We start from the raw sequence: 22,078 nt of genomic DNA on the forward strand, positions 1-22,078 counted from the left end.
TATCTCTATCATCTATACACTGAGAGAAAAATGTTTGTGTTTGTAGCTTATAGTTCTACCAACAAATGTATATAGTTGGCAATCTTACAATCATAAAAAATTTAACTATTTTATGATTATAATAATTACAATTATAGTTATTTTACTATATACATAGTTACTGTTATTATTATTATACCAGTAATAATCATAATTATAGTAATATGTAATTATAGTTACAAATACCAAACATTTTTTTCTCAGTGTATGATTAGATACAATACATGTCCAATGTCATAGTACTTGCTAGAAATTTGTCTATTTAAACTAATTTTTCGTACTTAGATAATTTTCGCTATAACTACAAGATCATCACTTTTTTTTAATGCATCATAAAAAATTTTGAATTATTTTCTCATTATTCTAATTATATTGAAAGAATAATTTATTATTCTTAATTAACAGAAAAAAAAAAAACAAATTTAGCCAACCCTCACGTTTCAATGAAACTCCGATCAGTCTGAGTCTTCTATATAATTACTTTAATAGTTCCAACAAACTTTAATTTCTGTATTTAGCTAAATTTTTAGATACTTCAAAACTGTTCTTTCCATGCGTATATCTCAAACAGGTGTGAGCAATAATACATGCATCTGCTTATTATTGAAAATTCGAATTATACAGAATCGCAACAACAATAGTCGACTATGAGTCTCAAAGCTGGTTTAATTACGAGTGGCTAATTGAATCGTTAACGTAATCAAACAATTAACGTACAATCTTTTTCAGGCGCCATCGGCGAAAAGCCGTAAAAGCATGAACATGGGAAATTCTCCTCGGATTTCAAAACACATGCATATTCACGAAACATTGCGCAATAACGTTACACCATGCATTAACGGGGATCGATTAATTCCATATTTACTAATTACGTCAGTAGATCGGCGCGGCGACAATTTATATCACCTACAATTAACCGTGAATTATTCGGCCGCGGATATAATCGGCTTTAGGCCGCGCTAAAATCGGCTATTACCGCGGAATGTTGCACGCTAGCGAAGTGACTAATTACTCACGCAGGAAAGCACACGCGGAAGGAGCTTAAATTCGACGCCATCCAAGTTCGGCGTATCTCGCGGTATGTACGTCTAGAACAAATCGTTGAGATTTAATCGATATCATTGTTACCGCTAACGAAAGCAGTAAAGCGCATTTCTTTTTTCGAAGTATTAATAGAAATGATCGTGTTATCAACGCTTTTTCACGGTTCGTTCTAGACGAGCAATAATCGTCAAAATCAGAAATAAAATCGAGAATATTATTCCCAATAAGCCTGTAAAAACGAGCCTCGCCTCGTATTCGACGTGACGTGCCCCGAGAACGACTCGTCGAATACGCCGCTCGAGATTCCTGTCAAGAGACGACGTTCAAGCACCGATCGGTTGTTCGCGCGTCGTTTAATGCAGGTGCACTGGGACCTGTCCACGTCCGCGGTGACGAATTGCGCCACTAAAGCTGACTCTACCTGCACGATTCCACGCCATTTGCAGGCAGTAAGGGCAACCATTCAGCGGCAACCATTCAGCGGCAGCAGTCAGCGGCAATGCACGGACCCGGCACAAAGTTAGGCTAACAGACCGTATGAGACGTAGAACCGGCTGCCGAAGTGATCACGTGAACGAGCAAGGGGAAGAGAGGATGAGGAAGTAATGGAAAGAGGATGAGGACCACGGACGGGAGAGAAACGAGCGAGAGGAGAACAGAACGAAGAGGAGCGGAGAGGAACGGAGGAAAGAGGATGGATAGGCAAGATTCGGAAGATTTCTGTTATTTGACGTAATGATCCTTGCGGAATGTGGCGAGCGCTACCACAAAGGGATATTTCTCTTCGCCAGAATTCTACCTGCCCTCCACCAACATGAATTCTCCCACCAATCCGGTTCTCCAGATGTATTTTCTTCATTAGTCCAAAGCAGACAAATCAACATACGGTTTTGGAATGCGTCTACTAATTGTGTTATTTGAATCGCTGATGACAGATCGATATATGGAGTTTGGAATAATAAAGTCCTAACTAGCCGGATTAAGATTACTTTTTACGCCAGCTTTAAAAGAATTCTAGATTTCGAGGATGAATACTACCGATGCTCTAGAAATATTATTGTCCGATAAAACCGCAAAGTTGAAGAGAAAGGTGATAGGGAATGTGAAAATTGTGACACTTTAAAAGTTATTTTTCTCGAGATTCGAGAACGTTGCAACTTAGTGGCCATTCTGAGCATATACGATATGTTTCCGCGATAACGTTTTCATGGCGAAAACTCTCGACTTCCGTACAGACTGTGCGTTTCGCGATCTCGAAGTCACGGTAAAGTACAGGATGCTTGAGAAATTCAGAGCAAATGGAAATTCCACGCTCAGCGAGGAATAGCGAGGCGTAAAACGGGGCGGCATTTGAAATACAATTCCCTTCGCGGACGGAGTAATCGGTTCGTAGATCTCATTACGTAAAACGTATCGTGATGTTAACAAATTTACGCGGACTTTTTTTTTTTGTAACGTTCGCGTAACATTGGCCCGAGAGATTTCCGAATGACGCGATGCGGCGCACGCGAGTTTTCCGAAAGCAAGAGGACACGTCGCTACGTACACTCTTCGTTCGATAAAAATACTTCACGTAACCAAATTACCCACCATCCAACCAACCTACCGTCGTTTCCCGATAAACGTCGAGGAATCCCAGCCGGAAATCTACTGCAGGCAAGAGAAACAGCAAAGGAAAAATGAAGGCGAGAGCGAAAGAGAGAAATATGACGCTATATAGAGTTCTTCTCAATCGAGAAAAGTGCCTTTTGCGAGGATTTACAAAGAGTTAGGATAGCTTTTTACATTTAAGGAAAGGCGGGTAATATCGATATTCTCAGACAGTTGAAATAATAACGAATAATTCTAAGGAAAGAACGGAGGAATGTCCATTGAAATAAGAAAGAATCCTGCGAGAAGTAAGAGATTATTTCCGCGGATCTGATGTACCTAACTGTACGGATAATATCCGTTACACCGTGAGACGTGAACAGAGCGAAAGTGTCCGCGGAAATTCGAAGTTTATCACTGGGGTTGGCGAGAATTCACGGAGTGTGATTAATTCGTCAAAGTAATTTCACCTGGTAGAGATGCGCCCGAACGATAACCACGGCAGACCGACAATGCCGGGTGTCGGCGCACTCCGGAAAGATCCTCTGGGAATCATCTTTGCAGCACAAAGCACCATTATCATATACGTGTTCATGCGCGGCGGTGAAATTTCCTGGATCGTAACGCGCGATGCAACGCGAGGAAACATCGCGCGCGTGACGGTCTTGAGCGCGCGAAGCGAGGCAGATGTCATCTCCCGTGTCGACGCTCGGATGAGTTTAACTGCATTCCGCGATCGTGCGAAGAAATTTTACCGAATCAAAATGCATGCGGAAAAGGTGACGCTCGTATACTTACATCCCTTATCGTACAAGATACAATTTATGGTGACACATCCATACAAACGGGGATGACTAGATCCGTCCGTTTTTTTTTCCATCTATTCGGAAGGATTTAAAAAATCTCTAAAAATTCACCAACATACTTTCAACTTTCTAGAATAAATATTGGAACTTCATTTTGGAAAATAATAAAATGTAATATAATTTATAATTACCGAAAGACTCAAAGAAACTTGCATCGCTCGGTCACTACGCATTTGAAAAAAAAGATTGGCTGCTGCAACCAATTAAAAATGCTGTGCCACATTTTATCATCTAATTTGTTGCAGCCAATCTTTTTTTTTCAGTATCGTGACCAATACTTGTAGGGTAAGGGATATTCACAATTTTCTAAATTATTAATCAACTTGACTCTATCTATTACATTTCTTTATAAGATGAAAAGTTTCTCACGTAAAAACGTCATCCAGAAATACACGTGGACATAGTCGGAAAGGTCTTTTAAGAGATAAACTCTTTAAAAGATGAATTCGCGTGCCCGACAACAAGAGAAGGTCCTGAAAGGAGTAACGTGCACAAAGCTTTTATAAAAATCGGAATTTTCGTGTTCGAAGAATTTTGCAACAAATATCTTCTTGCGAACATACGTTCTGACACATGCTTGCTTATTCCACAGGACACAAAGGTACCCTTCTACAATAAAATAGGATTAGACTAGAATCCGGAAAGGATTCCTCCATTATCTCCCGTTATTGCCAGCCATGCGTGGCTCGACTTGGCGCACCACACTACTGGGTGTCAGGAAAGTTTTGTCGAGAGGCAGAACGGCGAGGCAGGCAAGTAAGATACGAGAAGGTTAAGACCCGTCGTGCCTCACGAACCTGGCCCAATCACGCAAAGTGCCCTGCTTCCGTATCCCCCACCATTCGATGCATCGCTATACGTACGTCTTAGCTTACGGGAGAACATTGTACACACATACGTACGCGCGCACACTGATGCGGACACCATCATTCCCATACACGCGAACATTTGCAAATATGTGTACGCGTACACATAGGAAGTTCGAGCATAAGCGGGCAGACAGACCGAGCAGGTATCTCGCTGCGAGCCTCCATTATCGAACGAGAGGGAGCTCTCGAAACGAGCGAGCGAGCGAGCGAGAGAAGGTGATGGCGAAAGCTGAAAACCTCTCTGTGACGGCACTACACCGGCCCTTCGGTGAAGAATCAATGCGACCACCCCGCCAAAAATCTCGTCTTCTTCTTTCTGCGCTGCTGACCTCCCCATCTCTCTTACTCCTTCCTGTTCCTTGAAGATACCCCGGACCACGTGAATATCGAGCTACGTGCATGATGTGAAAAAGAGCTTGAAAAACCGCGCGGTTCACGTACCGACGAATTTCCATTCTGATTCTGTGAATCCAATTTACATCGTGGATCGTTCAAGTAGAAACAATCGACGAGACAACGAAGCACCGAGCCAGATATCGATCCTGCTGACGTCGTGGTCGATCGTTGTCTACCGGAAAAAAGACACGGATGAAAGATCGCGAGTTACGCGACGCGATTTCGCGTTAACTTTAATCAAAACTCATACTTCCTACTTGAGTACAATTCAAAACCGGTTACCGCATGATTTGCAAATTCTATCAATGAGATAAAGTGCCCTTACGATGATTATCTTAACGGTAAAAGATAAGACACTGTAACTGAAGGCACGATGACTGAAAGATAACGAAAGAATGAGTTCGTAATTATCAATAGACAATTAGATTATAATTTTGATTCTAATTCTTATACTCTGTCTGAGTTGTATTATACTGCCTAGATTTCTATATCGTTCAGGAACAGGAACTGTTAAATAAACTGCATAATGAATGCGAGAAGGAAGATTGACTAGCAAATTGACAGTATATTATCTAACCAACTATTAAAGTTAGCACATAAATCAGCCAATAGTGTGAGCCATTTTACTTAAAACGATCCATCTGCATGAAAAAATGATTCGTGTCGTCGATTTATTTCTCTACTGGGGATCACGCCAATCTGAATCGCAGTGCATGCGGGAAATATAGGTACATAGTACGGCGAAACTTGCGAATTTACAACATTGATATGGCAATTCTTTCCGCGGCGCCAACCGCAGTAGCATATTTTACTGGAGCAGTCTAAAACGATGCGCTCATATATCCGAATATTTTCCGCAACATATTTTTCTCCGTATCGGCTAAATCTGTCCAAGCTGTGACAAGCTAATCTTTTCAGTCCCAATCCCTAATAAACTCCTCCACTCCAGAAAAGCGTCAGAAAAGCGTTGGCTGAAACTAAAATCCAAATTTTTTTATCGCTCTTTTTCAAGCCCAAGCAGTAAAAAAAAGTGTATACGAAACAAATCCATAAAATAAATCTTTAAACGTAAAAAATTGTGACCACCTTATATATTATATGCATCATAAGTGACGTATTTCAAAAATTTCATAACTAAATCCTATATAAATGCTTCGTATCGTGAAAAGAATTCATTCACAATAATAAATTTAATTAAAGCAGAGAGCAGCAGAGTTTTAACGGAGGCTCATAGAACTGCAGTTTATACGTAAGGACTGAAAGTATTTAAATATATAGTCTAAAAAATGCAAGACAAATCCACTTGTTCAGATATTACAGCTAAATGTAAAAACTCATTTTTTTTTCATGTTATAATTTTACAATCTTTTCATTCTCATTTTTGTAAAACACATTATCCCATTATCCCTTGCAAGGGAGTTGTGCGTTTGAGAGCAGCTTAGAAATTGTACGTTTCTCGTGTATTTAATATACTTTTACAAAATAATTTATTTATTTGAAGATCTAGCTAGCTTTTGCCATGTTTTATTGTCGACTCTCGATCGATTACCTGGCAGTTCGAAATTTTCAAGCCAAAGCCACGGGTGTTCGTGGTAATAGCAAAAAAAACCCGCTAGACGAAGCGAACATCGGGAATAATCATACGTACATCAGGAGTGGCTTGTACTGACGGCAAACTGTGCTCGGTGAAAATCGGCATAAAACGTTTCCAACCAGGAAACTGCCGCGACGCGTACAAACCCAACAATGTATCGGTCGCGAGTAAACCTGGTACCAGGAATCCGAAATCAGACAGAACGCACGATCGAAATCTACGTGACTGCAATGTGCAAGATCGAGTCGGATTCTGTGTTACCCGCGACACAATTGAACCGTATAAAAAGTGCCACGAGGGATCTGCCAAACGCAAGCCGTGCATTTTCTGTAAACAGTGGATTTTTGTGCGCGACGATAAAAAAAAAAAGAGTTATGAGAAAAGTAAGAAGAATGTACGTACGATTAATGTATACGCGTTTCGAAATGTACATATATATCTATATTTCAATCTAGAATCGTTTGAATCTCTTTACACAAATATACGCGAGTAAACATCGCTAATTTGTCGTAAGAATGTGTCAGAGAAGCAACAGAAAATTAATTTAACAAGCATGTGTTTTTTTAGATAAAACTAACGCGGGAACGCACAAAGCGACGTGAAATAGCGATGGAACGAGCTATAAACGGCCGCATGTTATTCTTCGCATGGTCGAACGTATGCAAAGTGTCTGAGTCGTGGCTTCCAAAGGCAAGCCACGAATTTCAGTAGCTGATCTCCGGTAGAATAGCACGAAGAGAAGCGGAAAGAGAAAAGCAAGATACATGCACGAGTTTCGTACCTGGTGCAGGTATCTTTGCCGTTTCTGCACGTTGCATGTTTTCGAGAAATGATATGTAAATAACCGAGAAACAGAAGATACAGAAACCTCGTTTGCATCTATATTGATAATCCGTATTTACATTTCTGATTTGAATAACTGAATAATTATATCTGCGCTACTAACAATAATAAATGTTCGATTCGTATCAAATATTTTTATTTCCAATAATCTTATTAGTGGAAAGAATGATTTTGCTGAAATATCTAAAAATTTAACTTATAGATAAAGACCTAAAAATAATTTCATTGGATCATCAAAAAATTTGTGTAGAAAACTGTATAAAACACGGTGAACAATGCAGCAAAAAAATTTGATATTCTAGCAATTAATTTGAGCGTCCTACATAATTAATTTGATGGTCCAACAAAATTTATTTTCAGATCTATATTTATAGCTATTATAATATTTTAAACATTTCAGTAAACTTTTTTCCATATAATGTATAACTATTTTCCATATAATATAAGAATATAACAGCAATAAGATCAAAGATTCTTTCCTAATTATTCCTAACGAAACAAATAATTAAAAGACGTAATCAATGCCAAATTTTAATTTCTCTGGTAAAATACTGAAAGAGAGGATAGAAAAGATTCCAAGGTATGCAGGATATGCAAAACTCGGTAATCGCGCCGTACCATTTGCGGAATTCAAAGAGAGTGCTTTGGATCTGATAGAAAGAAGGCAAGACGAGTTTAGAGGAGACTTTCAACCTTTATTTATTGGTTCGTTGACCGAGACAAACGTTGATCATGCCGGAAGTCCTGCTATTGGTCCACGTTGGATCTCTCAACCGGCGGATGTCATAAGATGTTAAATGACGCTGAAAATACCGGGAGCATCTCTTGGCTACTTCAAAGACGGTTACTCGAGGAGGAAGTAAATCTTAGTGAGGCGAATACACGAAGACATCACGGCTCTCCCGCTCACTGACGCAATCCGCTTCTACCTTTCTGACGTAGGACGAGCCATCAATAAACATTTCCCATTGATATGCAAATCTCAATGAGAGCACCTTCTCTCAAGAGCCAAGTAACGACCCCTAAAACCAATCCCCTTCCACTTGCCGTTCCCGGTCGGTCAGACCGACTCATAACCAACATATTCACTTGGGCTCGGTTTATGATCCGCCATGAATTAAATTTATCGGAAGGCACAAATTCGGGCGCGATATTAAATGTCGTCTCATATCGATAAATTATATATCACTCTTGGATATTTAACTAGATATAATAATAATATCCGTAAATTCCAAGTTTCTTTCTTACTTGACGAAAATTAGAAATCTCTTCTGAACCTTCCATTTTAAACGTAACATAATAGCAGTATTATATCGATAACGATAATAACGATAAGTTTTCGCTGCTCTCTTTCATTCATATTAATTCAATTAAGATATGTCTGCGTGAATACGAAAAACAGTATAAATAATCACAAGCGATTAATGTGTATGACGAGATTGAATAATCAAGATAGTTTCAATACATTGATAGATAGACACCGACCGAATTTCGAGATAAATAGAGGCGATATAGACAGCAAGTTCGGTGTGCAAAGATTAAGGACAGACACCCGCGGCATTCTATTAAGTCCCATTCCAAGTGCTCCAACTGTTCGCCTCTATGTGTTCTCTGGTAGTCGGCCGGTGCAGAAGCTTTCTTAAACTTAGATTACTATGTACTTCGGCGTGAAGTTCATAAACCTTAGCGCCTGTAATCCGACAGTCTTGACGACAGTCGCGACTGTATTCTAGAATTGGAGACTCCAACGGCAGCAATCAGCGTGGCAAAGTTGAAAAGGATCATCTCATCAAGAAATATATTATCGGTCTTGTAATCAACCAGTCGACAACTTCCTGTGACTTTTTACACTTTCTTCTCTCGCCGTGATTTATATTGTAACTTCGGTCTTCTTGTCGATACAATACTATCAAGATTTTTCACGAGGATGACGATTATGTGAACCATTCAGCGCAAAATTAAAATCTTGCTAAAGCGATATCGTGTCAATCAAAATTGATTGTATGTCAAGTGAGGTTTATTCGCGCCTAAAATAACTTTGATGAAATAAGCGGGCACATCGTTTTTCATGCCACTGTCTGCAAACATCAGGTCACCGCGTGATATCACTGTAGCGTGACATCGCCGCCGGGCATTCCCGGGCAAACCGGAAGCCGCTCCCGGAAATACGCGTCAAGGACGCTCTTATCGTGCATCCCGATGCCGGCATTAAGCGTCAAGTCAGGGCAGGTGCGTGAAGTAAAGGATGGGAAACGCAAGTTGCAAGGAAACGCAAGTCGCAGGGAAACCGAGACGAGAGGGGTCCTTCCTCACCTGTCGTGCATGGCTTTCTAACGAATATGTACCCTCCGCCAATTTTCGTCCGTTTCCTCGTCAAGGTGAAGCAAACGCCGCGAGTAGTCGAGCACAATGAGTTACCCGGAGTTACACTCCGGCCACAAATACGCTGAATATGCATGAAGCCCTACACCCCATTCACCCTGTTCCCACTACCGGTACGTAGGTACTCGAATTAGATTTCGCGTAGGTTCTTCGAGTCTTGCTAGCAGCCACTTCTCGCAGATACTTCAGAGCGTCTCTCAAGTCTCATCTTGCGCCCCTCTTTCTTCCTCTTTCTCTCTTTCTCGCTCTTTCACTCTTTCTCTTTCAAAGAGTACAGTTCATCGATGTTACCTTTCTATACATTCAAACGTATGGGCAGACTATCGATCAATTACCAGGAAAATTGAGGTACATATCATGATTGGACAAAATCAACGATGCAAATAACCGTTGGTTGTTTCGAAATAATTGTGCATCGTCAACCGAGGCACTTGTAATCGTGACATATAAATACACGATTATTTTTTTTTTAAGATACACTTTTTCCATTTTACACTGACTTGTATAATTTTACACGCTTATTCCTGATTTTTTGGGCTAGAATAATTTAAAACTTTTATTTCCCTTCTAGTGATGACATAATTTTTCATATAGTTTTATATTTCCCGAGTAGAGAGAATCTTTTTTATCCCTTTAAATTACAAATATGAGAGAGTCATCGCAGAATTCACAAACGCGATTACTATTCTGAAACACACGTGAGAACGCCACGTCGAGCGCTCGCATAAGATACGATGTAATCTCCGTTTCCTCTTATACAACAATGATATATTTTATCAAATAAACGCATTTCTTCCAAGAGCTCGATTTTAATGAAAATATTCAAGTAAAAACGATGCATTACATAGGCATATTTCGTACATCATACGATTATTTTTGAAATAATTAAATTCCATAAGAATAAATATATTTTACGAAAAAATTGCACATACGTTAAGTTACGTAAATACACATCGTTAGAAAACATAATATTCTCGATAACAAGTCCGCTTTTAAATAGTATTCATGAATATTACAGTAATATTTTCAATAACAAGTCCGCTTTTAAATAGTATTTATGAATGTTATAGCTGTTATAAATAAATAGACCGTTTAAATAACAGCAGATTATTTTATTCGTATTAATAGATTTATGAAACCCAATTCCCGGTATATCCATTCAGTTATAATTATAGTATCGAATCCTACGTGATAATCTTCTCAATAAATGTATGTACTAGTAAAGTAATTTAATCAAAACAAATTCATATCCCAGAGTAATACGTCCTATTTCGAAACAGCATAAAAATAAACAAAAAGAAAAAAGAAATTTCGCCAACAATAGCGAAAGAAGGAAGATGAGAATGCACAAATATGGTGTGTGGATTAATGGATATTTAACCTTAATTGCCGGTATTCATTCCGAAATTTTCTTAACAGTTAGGTATTCGCGGATCCAGTGTACTTTACATTAATGTATCTTTGCTTAAAGTTGACGTAATTGAACGATTTTTTTTTCATTTTGAAAACCAAGATCTGAGGATTAAAGCTATGTAATTTAAAATTACGTAAATTTATGAAAAATATTTATTATGAATATTTTTTTCCCAAGATTCCTCAGCTGAAGTGTCGACTAAACTTAAGAATATTGATTAAGAATTAATCACACGCCTTTTACAGAAAATAATTCTAACTTGTTGATTAAAAATAAGAAAAGATTCTATAGCATATTAATTAAAATAAGAGATATAATTTTTTAAATGTAAATATATTAATGGTTCATCCCTTTAATTGTATTACAGTTTATCTACCACGGTGAAAAAAATGTAATCGGTAAAACATTTTTTATACATATATAAAATGCATATATTTTTCAGGCTTAAAATGGCCATTCAGCTGGTCCTTTCTTGCTTCTCTGGCATCTTCGTCCAGCATCCGTCAGACTACCTTTTTTCATGTCGGAAAACCAAAAAAATATTTTTTATATGACCTATCCTTTACACTTTACACGGACGCAAACGAGCCGTTATATAACCGGATTTATATACGTGGCAGAACCGAAATGATATACGGTTGCATGGGCAGGAAAGATTTCCGCCCTCTCGCGTTTGAATCCCTTCTTGCTCTGACATGCGGCAAAAAAATGTCCGACCCGTTGCACTACTGTTTCGTCACACGTTGCGTTACGTCACACGTTGATTTTACTCTCTGCTAATGGGATCAACATAGGTTGCAAGATAAGAGATGAGAGTTGCGACCTCTGAGTCGAGAAGTTAAACGGCGAATGCGAAGATTCTATAATTTGTTCTACGAAAAGAACGGTTGTGCTAAAATATTAAAAAATTTGGATAGATACAGAATAATAGATCTGAAAGTAATTTTGTTGGACTATCAAAATAATTATGTAGGATGCGAACTCGTTACTAGTTGAAACTTTTTCTGGCACTGCTCATCATGCTTAAATTTCCTACATTATTTTAATAGTCCAACAACATTATTTTCAGATGCGTATCTATCTAAATTTTTAAATATTTTCAATATTTCAACAAAATCGTTATTTTTGTACAATAAAGAATCGTGTAAATACAAACACAAGGAGAAAATACTTCTTGATATCAAATCTTGATGTTAACTCAATTGATTGTGATAAGCTTAATTTCTAATCTGACGGTGCACGAATCGCAATACATTAGGAATGCATACAATTGGAATGCACGATAAAATCTTCATAACATACGTTTAAAATTCTAAACTGGAAAGTCTCCGCCGCTTTTGTGCAGTAACGTAGTATGAATCATTGGGCGGAACAGAGTAATACAAGTCAGAGATACAAAGGAATTTGCGCAGAGTTACCCGATATTTGTAATCCCCTACGATCTGATTTCGCGAATGCTCTTCGGAAAATCTGAGCCTTTTACTAAAGTCTATTTCCTACATGGTCTACAGATCGAGCGTCTATTGGCCTTATACATAGGCTACATATCGTAAAGTCCCTACATAAACGTAAATATTTACATAGAAAGGGGGTTGTGGCGGAAGTATATACGGTACGGTAAGATTTTCGTCCCTCCTGTGGCGCGAATTCGCTGTAAGGCCACTTCGCGTTCGCTATTGGAAGAACGAAAGTCTATTTTTAGCCCGAGAGTAGTCACCTAATTTTTTTTTTTTTATTTACATAAACGATCTCCTGAGATGTTTTTACATCTCAAATAAAATCATTGTTATTAACAATATATTGTATTGTATATTGTGGACTGTTTTCCAATTTATTAATATTTGAGAACATTATGGATGTAGATTTCAAAAATTTCCTGAAGAATAAAGATACATAATAAAAAAAATATTTGTGTTGGAAATTTAAATCTTTCTTAAAATTTTGTATTGAATTTTTTGAACATACTCGAATGCATTTAGCATAATATGATTATGTTATTTAAGTATTTTGTGTTCAATTGGTATTTAATATTTTTTAATGTCAAAATAATACAATTTATGAGTAAGTATTCAAATAATATAAAAATAATGTATTTTTAAATATAAAAATTTTACAAATGAATAAAATATGTGTTAATTTAACATATCATAAATATTAATTTTACTAAAAGAATATGCTTCCACAATTTGCTTAAAAATTGTACTTTTTTGTGTTAATTTTTTTTAAATATTTATATTACTCTCTAACATCATCTTGTCAAATTAACACAAAAATTTCAGTAGAACCATCAGTGCACCGTTTGGAACAATGATTTGTGTTAAATTTAACACAAATTTTTAGAATAATAAGTAATAAATATTAAATTATACACAAATATTAAACTACCGAATAAATATTAAACTACACTGTTGGAAAATTTGTATCGAATTAACACATTCCACATATCTCAAACGATCCACTCCAATTTTTGTTTCATTTAACATAAGATGAATATGTTAGAAAACAACAAGAAGATATTGTGTAAAAAAATGATCACAAAAAGATAACGTTCACACAGTAAACTGTGAAAGTGTACTTCTTTAGTATAACTAACATGGTTAAATTAATAAATATTTCATTCATTTATTTTAGAATTTACATTTTAAAATACATTATTGTTATGTTACTTGTTCTCTTACTCATAAATTGTGTCATTTTGATACTATTGTATAAGAAATGCTGAATACTAATTTAAAACGAAATCTTTAAATAACATAATCATTATGTTGAATCACATTATGTTAAATTAACACTTAAATATATTAAAAAATTCAACACAAACTATTAAAAGGGTGAATGAACCAACACAAAGTCACAAATACATATGTTTTACTATGTAACTTTATATTTATAACAGTATTTTTAAAAAATAAAGATTTTAATTTTAATATAACGCTTTTTTATTACGAATTTTTAATTGCCTATTTAAAGGTTTGTAAAGAATAAAAGTTATTAAAAAAGAAAGAAATATGAACATCAACCTTACAAAACAATATTTTACAACAATTCACATTTTTTTTTTCGTTGGGATGTAAAAATAGATAACTATTTCCAGGTTAATGGATCATCCCTTTTGTACATTTGTAGTACATTCCCGCAATTTCCTTGATTATTCTTTTCGTTTAATGACATACATTTCTAGGAGAGAAAATTATTCTTTCCCAGGATCGAGCTACATTAAACGAAACTGAAGTTCGTTGAACCGTCGAAGAAGAAAGCGTGCAAAAGCTCGCGATTCGTGACGTTGCGTCGTCTCGGGGTGAAATGGCAATGTGTCGTCGTGCTCTCGTTGCTCCAAAGTCTCATTGTAAGACAAATTACGCATTCGCGTGTCACATTAACTGTGCTCGTGTTTGTTATATCGTATATATTCGCAGCGTCGCGATACTAAACAGAATCAAGTTTAAACGTATACGGATAAATTTTACGACGTAAGAAATCTCGTTAGGATACAGCAAAGGAGGATCGATTAATTCGAAAGATATTCGCGCGGAGTAGCAGGAGTTAAGCTCTCTTAAACTCGTTGAACAACCGTGCTCCATAATAGTAAAGTTATAACGGTAAAGTTCAATATTGCGGAAACGCATAATATTTGGCTAACAAATGCGATAATTTCACGATGTATATTCGTTTGAGGATATATACACATTATATGATCGCGCAAAAAAAATAACATTCTTGCAAAACGCATCTCGCGAGAATTATTGGAATTAGACACCCTCCGATTGATCACGCTTCTTTCTGCCCGTGACGTAAACATTTTTCTATTTCGACGATACCGCAGCGAAAAATATCACGAGCGGACGCGTAAACCGAACGCTGTGCGGGAATTTACGACGGTGATAACACCGAGGTACGACTATCAATCGTCCGTTGCATTCCCGCGACCCTTGACAGTCTCGGCAATTTTTATCCCGGCGTCTATCTTCGCGGTTTATCGCGACGTGCTTTTCCATACGCTTTCGTCGCGCGAGCAGACGCTCCGGCGCGGCGTCGCGGCGTTTCCTTCCAAAATCCACGCTTGGTGTTTTTGACTTGGGTGGGGGAGAGAGAGAGAGAGAGAGAGAGAGAGAGAGAGAGAGAGAGAGATATGACCCGACCCGCAGATATAACCGAAAAATAAAATTGCACGACCGCGAACGTCACTTCACGAGGAATATCGACAGCGGCCAATTTCGGAGCACGCCTCCGTATCAGAAATCTTAGCGGTGGCAAAAATGTTCATGATATTTTTAAGAAAAATTATATATCCGACATACTCGGTGATATTTACTTTAAATGATTTAAATTAATTTTTAATGAGAATGCGCATTTTCTTATGCGTGAGAAACGCACGTATTGAAAAGCATTGTACAAAAGCTGTTGTATTTTGCGGAGTCTTTGGCAAATCGCATTCATTTCTTCTCGTTTCAGCAAGAAAATGAAGTAACTTTATTTCTTCGTTTTTTTTTTAAATTTGTTATCACATTCGACTGATTCTCGATACTCTTATATACGATATTCCTAAATATATTAAAATTTATTCTGATGCTTTTTTTTCATAATCTTATGTTTTTTTTTACATTTTTTATATAACGATGGAAAGAACGAGCTATAAAAATATATTGCAGCAGAAATTACAAGAAAGTTTACATATATTTTATCGAGTCCGATATCGATCGCCACGCGCCACGAGGAAATTATAGTTTTCCAACGATAATAAAAAAAAGGCTAATAAGAAAGTGTTATAAAAGAACGGTAAAAGAATTAAAACATAATTCACCCGGTATAATTAACGCAACAATTAACGCGTCAAATATTATTGCGTTCACATGCGGTACGTTCCTCCATATTGCTAATCGCGCGCCCTTAAACGAGCGATACCACCTGGTGCTCTCTGTAATCGCCTTGAAATCCAAAATCTGTACATCGGTGAACAGTTTCATAAGCGATAAATCAAAACGCAACGTAAAGCACCGAGGATCTAATTGCCTGCTCGAAACGCATCGTACATTTTTTATGTCATCAATCTCGTGCTCGTATGATCAACTCGTCGATTTTAATTTAAAAAAAAAAAAAAAAATCAATTCATAGCTACGATCGCGCGAAACAAGACACTAATGAATTATATATACACGACTCACTGAAAACGATCCGTTCGGCATTCAAAAGCGCTCTCTGGACTCCCGCAGGCAGGCCGTTGAAAAATCCTCAAAAATCAACAAAAGGACACTGGGCAAAAACGAGGGATTCACGGAACACAAAGAGCTCGCTCGCACAAAACGCAAACTCAACCGCACGTAAAACGGCGTTCACCGGCGGGACGCGAGGTAAGCGAGCAAGGAAGGAAGGCAGGAAGGAAGGAAGGAATGCGGTGACGCGCGTGACAGCCGCGAGGGAAGCAACTCGCTTAAAACGGCGAGCCGTCTTCTTCTTCTCCCGCGCTCGCGACGAGGCCGATCGGAGCGTACGAGAAAAGCATCAGCCGTTCTGTCCCTTGAAAGCTTAAAGGAGCATCGAACGGAGAACGATTAGGAGGATAAGGGAAAATAGCGAGAGAAGGAGAGACAGACAGACAGAGAGAGAAAGAGAGAGACAGAAAGAGAGATAGGGAAAGAGAGAGGACGGTGAAGCTTGCACGCGACCCGCGTACGAGGGAGCTTCGGAAGTACCGACACGACGAACGAAGCACTTTCCCGTACGAGGCTCTGCCGGGTACTGGGGGTAGCGCGAGGTCGCGCTATCGAACGCACCTCTGCGCGCCGCGCCGCGTCGCGTCGCGCCGGCCAAGTTGACGCTACCGCGGCGCGTCCAATCGCCGGCTTCGGCTTCGGCTTCGTTTGCGCCTAGCAGCGTCGTCCTCAAAGCGCGCCGCGATCATCAAAACTACACCCGCGTTAGATCCGTTAATCATTTTTAATATTTGCATCGAGCTAGAACCTCCTCCCCTCCCACGGGAGAAGGAAGGATAAATATTTTTACCGCCTACACTAACTATCTCCCACGTATTTTTCTGAGGCAAATTGACAAACATTCAGTAACAGTTTCAATCTCGAATTAGTTCGTTATAAAGTGCCCCCGCAGCGCGCACGACCCGCAAGAATATTTTTAATTAATTACCGCGTTTCCATTAACCGCTATCGCATCCGCTCAAAGTAAATAAAATATTGTACGACGCGATATGGGTGAAGACTACCGGTTATAATTACAGAATTACTTAATTTATAAAATCAAATTTCCACTTATCACAGTAGCAAGAATTTAATTTAAAATCTTTCGTTGTGTTCTCTTTGTTTTATATAATTTATTTTGTATAATTTGCATAATTTATTTTTCGTTTGTTACCTTCATTGCACTCAAAAAGAAATAAGTATTTTAATTTTAAGATATTAAAATGCTTTATTCTTATTCTCTCATTTTCTAAATACTTAAAACTAAAACGTTTCCAGGTGTTTAAAAAATTGGAGCGAGAGAATAAATTTCTTTTTCGATCATTTCTATTTGTTGTCATCGATTATTTACTATCTGTGCATCCAAAATTTGACAATAACGAGGTCGAGCCGTGTATATGCGATAGCGAACGTATACTGACGGATACGTGATGCTATCCCTCGGGCAATATCCAAGATGAGATTGCTCTAACGCGTATTAACGCTTCTAATTTATGCGCGTCCATTGGCCGTGCGAGATCGCTCAAACCACACTTGGCCATCCTGTAGTATCGCGGTCGGCCTCTCCGTGCAAACAGTTCAGCGCGTCGCTATGATCACGTTGATCAAGAGGCTCAAAGGGATAGGAAACACCTAGAAACCCTCAGCTAGTACGGTATTGTCTCGGGAACGTGATTAGGTGTAACAGGTTCATTGTAACTTGTAACGAGAAACATGTAACAATTGCGGCCCTGCACTTCTTTCGTGTAATACGATTTTCAAACGATTTCGCGTGATTCTCAAAGTGTGATGATATTAAATGTTAAACGTTGATACATAGACCAAGATTTATGTGTCAAAATTAAAAGAATTATCTTCTACGTGCGAGAAGGGAGCAATTTGTAGCACTAATACAACGAATGTGTCGAATATCTTGTTCGGAGAAACAATGCGGAGTAACGTGTATATTTATTGGCCCCTGGGTAGATATTGACTATGATGCTGTTTTCGCGATGGAACATTCCGTGCTAAATAACGTCTGCGCAAACAAGTTGGCAGATGAGTCCTCTTCACCATCCAATATGCGCCCTATGTTGCCACAACGTTATTGCAAAATTGGATATTTCCTTGGAAAATCACAATAATCTCTATACTAATTTTAATTTTCTATTTTTCAATTATTTATAATACGTCACCAACCTTATGATACCCATTATTTTCACCCATTATTTTTATTTTGTTTACGTATTCCTTCACTGTTCCTCGTCTAGTCTATTCTACTATATTTTATTACATTTTATTTCATTTTTTTTTATTATTCACACCTTCGTATAATATTTTCTTTAAATTTCTGCGTTACCTGTCTGTAAATTTTCTTATCTTGCGCTCGCTAATTTTCTTATTTTGCTTCTCTTCAAATTTCTGTACCAAATACTTGTCAATTTTCTTATTTTGCGTTTCTCACTCTTGAACATAGATTGTTTATTTCCAGGATAGCAAAAAATGCTTTATCTATCTGCCTAAATTTCTAATATCCAGCAGAAAATAACTATGCAAAATATTTTTTTCATAAATATTGTATTCTGTACGGAAAAAAACAATTTTGCTAAAGTATCTAAAAATTGAGATAGATAGAGATCTAAAAATAATTTTGTTGGACCACCAAAATAATGTAGGAAATTCAAGCGTGAGCAATGCTGCAAAAAAGTTTTGACATTCAATTTAAATATTCTATATAATTATTTTGATAGTCCAACAAAATTTATTTTCAGATCTGTATCTAGCTAATTTTTACTTCAACAAATTCTTTCCGTTAATAAAAATGAGATACGATAATGCACAAAATTGGAATCAACTCCCATGATGGCGTCTCTCGACTCACATTGAAATTATGATTATCAGGTGGCACAAAGGGACACGTTAGACGTGTTTAACCAGAACACCCTCGAGCGATGCACGAAATAGCCTTAGACCGTTATCCTCAGGAAGGAATTAATCCTCATGGAACGTTTGATGTAAGAAATAGGTAAAAGAGTAAGCTAGAGTATAACCCTCTCGCTGGGGCGAAGATATTGTGCTCTAATTAGACGAAAGAATTTCATTCCTCGATCCAATTTCTATGGTGCGGCGCGAACGAGCCGCTCTTGAATAATCGTTAGCAGAACTTTCGCGCTTTGCCCGCGGATTACCATATTTCCTGCAATAAGTATGGAACCTCCGTCTTTGGCTCGCCGCTTTATCTCGCGAATCTCATTTTTCTTTACGAAACGACCATAAACGCGTCTCTATAATCATGCTAATCGCGCGTAGGCGTCATTCGAGCGTGTTGAATTTACCCTGCGAATAAAGTGCCGTCGAGTTCGCGGCGCAGCATAGAAATTATGACTCTTTGAGATACTGAGAAATAAGTGATAAGGACTAAAAATAAATACAACGGAAAGATATACGTCCACGTAAATTTCTTTTCTCAAACGTATCGTGAACATTTGTTTCTTGCTATGATACAAAGTATGCATTTGTCTTGATATTTAAAAAAAAAAAGCGACATGTGACGTATAGTGCAAGCAATCAAAAGCGATATAAGTCACAAAATCGTTCGCCCATACAAATAGTTAAAGAGAATGGACTATGCGTTGGGTGCAAGTGACGTTATTTCGTTACACACTATTATACCTATTGCTTGTTGTGTACGTTTCGAAACTAGCATTGGGCGTTTTTCGGCAAGAGACACAGATGACACAATGTAACACAGTGAATCATTTTATCCTTGTTACCAATGTTAAATATGAATGAAACGATTCACTGTGTTGCAACGATTCACTGTTTCTGTTGTTAAAAGAACCGTCTTTCTTGTTTTTTATTATTATGTATCTAACACCTATCTGTTGATGGATAATATCATAGATACTCCATTTTTATGAAAATAACAATTGTCTTCAAGTACGGCTTTAAATCAGCTGCTTAACTGTTGTCCTCCTTATTGTTGTGCAACTGATATGTCAATTCAATATCAAACTTACTGTATTTCTATCTGTTTATTTTGTATTTTAATGTTAATAGTTGCACTCAGTAAAGTTATTATTATTATTACAATATTATTATCTCGGAAAAAATCTTTGATTAAGTTTTAAGTGTTAAAAAAATCTTGTATTAATATAATATAATATATACTGCAGATATCCTTTTACTTACAATTACTTCAACTTTGCGGACTTACGACCAGTATGCGCTAAGAATTATAACAGAAAAAGATGAAGTTAAACCGAGATTAAAATTAACCTACATTGATAGAAGTAGACATTAATCTATTTTTTCACATAATCTTATAATTATTATATCCACAATGGTTAGTAATACAACTATTATTACTAGAAGAAAAAGAGAAACAATAGTTAGCATTATATGATTACTTATATGATTCGACTTCTAATCAAAGTCTCAGAACGTAACCTCGTTATAAATAGAAAAATGCCTGTATTTTTATGCTATTCTTGCTTAACACAGCTGACATTCTCGTCGATACCTACTTACGTTTCTCACGATATTTTTGATCTCGTTCACGATTTGAATTTAGGATTTTGTTACGATCGAAAATTTGTACAATATCGTACATTCTCACGATACGTTCCATAACGATCGCACAAAATCTTGCGAATTAAAGCAATTAAAACCTGATTAAAGGCCGACTATCCAGTTCTTCTCGAGTTTCGCCAAGGCTGGGAAGGAAAAAAGAACCGCACGTCCCGTTTGATTCGCAGAAAGCGATCCGTCTTCATTACTAGCCACCAACATCGTATACCCTGACAACGATAATGGCAACGGAAATGCACGAACGATCCAATCGCTTATGAAAATCGCAGATAATGGCTTCTCTCTCCTGCGCGCTCAGTAACTTTATCCTCATTACTCATTATCTTCTATCATTTCTTTGCTGAATTATCGTAATAATACGCGTATAATATCATTCGCAAACATTCGTTGCGTCGTCACGTATCACAAGCTTACTTTATTTCGAGAATACTGCCGATTGATATCGCGGGTCTGATGAACTTGAAGTGAAAAAAAAAAAAAGTATTCAGGTCAGAGTCGGAGCTATTCTTGCACCGCTTTTCTGCTTTTCTCTTCTCTGAGTAAAATTGGAACTGACTTTAACAGGAAGTACGTGCTTAAAAAGAATTAATCCTCATCTTTAATCTTTTCCTGCGCTATGTCAATAATCATTTTCCAAAGATCAATCCCGTTTCTTTTCGTTTAAGGTTTCTTTCATCGGAAACGAGGGTGCGTATGTTCAATTCGCTTTAAATGAACTCGAGAGATATTAGGCGAACCGGGCCGATTACAAATTCAAACGACTATCAAAGATCAGCGCAATAATCTCCAATATCTGAAATGAACGAACCCCCCACTCCCTTCCCTCCTCTTGTTATCGTGATGGAAACGTCGATATTCGCACACCTGCTGCATATAATCTCTGTCAAATCCGCTTCATCCATTTGAGCGAAATGTAATCATATCTGAACAGTCTCGGTGTGTAACAATCGATCGATCGCACACGGTGAAAAGATTTGCGGTTGGTCGCTGGTCACTGTTATGGTCCACGTCGATACCCGCAATTTAGTTTCTATTAGCGTGCGTATATAACATTAAGTGCGTGTGAGTTCGATAACGGAGAAACGTATCAACAAATAAATTTGGTCACAATAGTGCAGACGTAATTAGTGTCTAAATCTTAAAGCCCCTTCTATAATCATATTTTACTCCCTCTGCCTAGCCCAAGTTTTTTTTATTGTTTTACAGACTTTCAAAAAAATGTCAAAAATTAAAAATTATTAGGTGTTGGAATTAATTCGTAGCGTTTTTAATGAAAGAATGTT

The 22,078-nt window shown here is 37.5% G+C and overlaps 1 protein-coding gene across 13 annotated transcripts in view; it reads right to left on the reverse strand.

The window, feature by feature from the left end:
• Positions 1 to 22,078, reverse strand: part of LOC105146732 (protein turtle) — a 302,876-nt gene that overhangs the window by 246,346 nt on the left and 34,452 nt on the right. Inside the window, exon 1 of one of the 13 annotated variants that reach the window (XM_087412977.1) lies at positions 16,200 to 16,803. The exons of the other annotated variants lie outside the window; for them this stretch is intronic. The gene's annotated coding sequence lies outside the window, so the exon portion shown is untranslated. Of the gene's footprint in view, positions 1 to 16,199; positions 16,804 to 22,078 lie in introns of those variants that run through there. 13 annotated transcript variants of the gene reach the window in all.

This window comes from Acromyrmex echinatior, chromosome 14 (genome assembly GCF_024713525.1).
Source record: "Acromyrmex echinatior isolate Ae372 chromosome 14, ASM2471352v2, whole genome shotgun sequence".
Taxonomy (NCBI): domain Eukaryota; kingdom Metazoa; phylum Arthropoda; class Insecta; order Hymenoptera; family Formicidae; genus Acromyrmex; species Acromyrmex echinatior.